Raw genomic sequence first — 3,513 nt, 5'->3', positions numbered from 1 at the left:
GCTTCCTCTTGTCCTGCTTAGGGAAAGGCCATTGGGAAATGGTTCCCTCAAAGGGCAGCTCCATGGTCTGTGATGTTTTTAAGTAGTCCAGACCTGGTCAAAGTTAGTCCAAGGCTTTCAGGTTACATGACCATGGCCAGTGAGACAATCCTTTCACTCAGAAACCTGAAAAGCTGAAACACAACTTTGATTCCAAGGTTTTCCTGTTATCAGAAGGAACAAGAGAGAATTTGACAGGAAATAGTACTTAGATTTGGCCTTTGGCTCTTAAAAGGGTCTTTCATCTGAAAATCCCTTGAATGGCCTTGTTTATCTTTAGTGTTAGCTACCTTCAGTCCCTCTGGGTGAAAAGGAGTCTCCCAATTTAACTAATATTAAACGTGGGTCTGTCTTTCCGTGCCAGTTCCAGTCTCCTAATTGCAGTTCTTAACACAAAGGACTTTTTCTTGGATAACTGGATGGGCCTTAGAAATATCTTCTTCTGACCCAGGACTCACACTCATGTCCCCTCTGTTGCAGCCAAAGGTCTGCAACTTAATCTTTTTCAGGGACACCTTCTCATGATCTCCCCTCAATCTCACTACAGTTCTAGAAATTGTGCAGAAACCTTCAGTCTTAATAAAGGAGAATATTTGTAGCTCGGGGTTGACATGAGGGCTCCTTGGTGCTCTTTGAGCTTGCTTGTTTTCCTGCAAACGTTTGATTACCCAACTAGGTAACATCATCAGCTATAATTTATGAGGAATTTTTCCTTTATCTCTTAACGGGGAGACTGTTTGGAACTAGTGTCAAAGGGGAGCAGCTTTGCAAAGCTTTCTATAGTGCAGATCCTATGGGTTAGAAGTTTCCTTTTTAATAACATCTTATTCTACCTAAATAAATCTAATAAAATAACAATTTATTAAATCTTTGACAACAAATGTATTCACAAATTTAATATGAGTAGATCATCATAACCATGGATAGATGAAGAGTGCAGGGATGCATTTTAATATAGCGATGAGGAAAAACCGATTTTCCCCCCTTAATCCTTCAATCTTTTCTCAATTCCATCCCTCCGGACTTTATTAAGGAGAAAAGTCCTTTATTGCAACGTGTTGTGCCAGAAGCAAAAGGGAGGAACTAAAGAAAGAACCTGCCAGGGTCACATCTCCTAAACCTGTTTAGAAGGAGTCAGAGATTTCATATTCACTTAACTGAAGCCCAGAATCTGCTTGTCTAATGTCCATTTCTGCCTCCATTTTCCATGGATGGAGAGTCCTAACACCTTTTCCTTGGCATTCCTTGTTTCTCTGCTTAGTCCTTGCCTCAGTCCAAATGTGTGGAAAGTTGTCATCCTGGATTTGTCAAGAGAGTTCGAGAAGGAGAGCCAGTTTGCTGCTACGACTGTGTTCCTTGTCCGGAGGGGACCTTCTCCACTCAGGAAGGTGGGTGACACCAGAGGAAAGGAAGGCTTAGTGGAAATGGATTTATGCAGAGCATTTTGATGAAAGTGCAAATTAAAGTATCCATTGAAACTCAACTCTTTTTTTCTTTATTCAATGTTTGTTCATTCTAGTTTATGCACCAGAAATCCTCCAATTTCATATACCTTGGGTAGATAAGTATTAGAAAATTAAATTATCATTTTTTTCCCATGGAATGATTAAGCAACATGTCTTGGAAAATGTTCCAGAAATGAGGCATTCTTCAAAAATGGTATTTCTTGAAATGCAAAAAAACCCCAGAATATTAAAGATATTGATTTCTGACTTTTTCAGATACGGAAAAATGCACCAAGTGTCCAGATGATAAATACCCAAATGAAAACAGAGTCCAATGTATCCCCAAAGTTATAACTTTCCTGTCTTATGAAGAACTTCTGGGAATCATCCTGGTCTCTTTTGCCGTCCTCTTGTTCCTAACCACAGGCCTTGTTTTAGTCATCTTCATTCAATACTTAGAAACTCCCCTTGTCAAAGCCAACAACCGGGACCTCTCCTACATCCTCCTGGTCTCCCTCCTGCTTTGCTTCTTGTCTCCTTCTCTCTTCATTGGTCAACCAAGGAAAGCCACCTGCCTTCTCCGACAAACGGTTTTCAGCATCATCTTCTCAGTTGCCATTTCTTCTCTCTTGGCCAAAACCATCATGGTGGTTCTGGCTTTCCTGGCCACAAAACCAGGAAATCGAGTGAAGAGATGGTTGGGGAAGAGCTTGGCCAACTCCATCATCCTCTCTTGTTCTGCTGTCCAAATTCTCATCTGCTCCATCTGGCTGGGAGTTTCTCCCCCCTTCCCTGACTCTGACCTCCACTCCCAGCCTGGAGAGATCATCCTGCAATGCAACGAAGGGGCCGTTGTCATGTTCTACGTCACCCTCAGCTACATGGGCTTCCTGGCTGCCATCTGCTTCACGGTGGCTTTCCTGGCCAGGAACCTGCCTGGGGCCTTCAACGAAGCCAAGCTGATCACCTTCAGCATGCTGGTCTTCTGCAGTGTCTGGGTGACTTTTGTGCCCGCCTACCTGAGCACCAAAGGGAAATCCATGGTGGCTGTGCAGGTCTTCTCCATCCTGGCCTCCAGTGCTGGTCTGCTGGGCTGCATCTTCATCCCCAAGTGCTACATTATCCTTGTGAGGCCAGACCTCAACACAAAGGAACATCTTACGGGCAGAATAAATGTAAAAACATGAGATGTAACACCATTGTGATATTGGAAGAATTATTAGATTTTCTTTTATTTGAAAGAAATTATTAATTCTTTCTACTTAGATAGTATGCAGGAATCCAAGAAGAATATATGTCTATGTTTCTTTAATCTCCTTCCCTTTCAGCTCAATAAAGAGAACTCTGGGAAGGTCATTCAGAGGAATTTCATGTTCAGGAACAGCCAATGAACCTGATGCCTTATAAAAATAATTTGAGCAGGTTTGACAGAGCCGAAAAGTGTTTCTGTGTGAGAGAAAAGCCTGAGGAGGAAGAATGGCAAGATGGAAGCTGTGGGAAAGAAGCTCCAGTCATGTGTGACAATCTCTGAGAGAACCCATGAAATGATGTGAAGGTTTCACCTGCTCTCCGCTGGAGAGTGCTGGACACTCGGCCATCTCCCCATCTAGGACTCCCCAGTTCTGGGATCAGAATATCTGGGGTATCAGAACTGGGGAGTCCCAGATGGAGGGATGTCTCAGTGCCCAACACTGTCTGGGGTGATGGAGGAAGGTTCAGTTGTGGGGAAGCACCCATTGAGTGTTGGGCAAAGCAATAAGTCATTAATATGAGAACATTAATATGAGAAGATTCATATGAGAAAATATTTCCAAGTTTGACTCCCCCAATCAAAAAGTACTAAGGCGGGACTGGAACGCAGGAGCCTCTTGGTGATTGGCCCAAAGTCCTCCAGGGAGTTTCCATGCCTAAGGGAGGATTAGAACTCAGAGCCAGCTGGCTTTCATGCCTAAAATAGGAGCGGAACTCAAAGTCCCCCCATGACTGGCTCCAAGTCCCCCATTTGGCTTTTGTTGGAAGGTGGGATTAA

The 3,513-nt window shown here is 43.4% G+C and overlaps 1 long non-coding RNA gene across 1 annotated transcript; it reads right to left on the bottom strand.

Annotated features, from left to right (window-relative positions):
• Nucleotides 1–1,976: 1,976 nt before the first annotated feature.
• On the bottom strand, nt 1,977–2,813 carry LOC148113241 (uncharacterized). The gene is made up of 2 exons (XR_015728399.1): nt 2,504–2,813; nt 1,977–2,314 (listed from the first exon to the last, which is right to left on the bottom strand). It is a non-coding gene; the product is annotated as an uncharacterized LOC148113241 (long non-coding RNA).
• Nucleotides 2,814–3,513: the final 700 nt, after the last annotated feature.

Source organism: Pantherophis guttatus, chromosome 6, assembly GCF_059756535.1.
Source record: "Pantherophis guttatus breed Tessera chromosome 6, ASM5975653v1, whole genome shotgun sequence".
NCBI lineage: Eukaryota > Metazoa > Chordata > Lepidosauria > Squamata > Colubridae > Pantherophis > Pantherophis guttatus.
The sequence above is the reverse complement of the archived record's forward strand: the minus strand, read 5'-3'. Positions and strand labels throughout refer to the sequence as shown.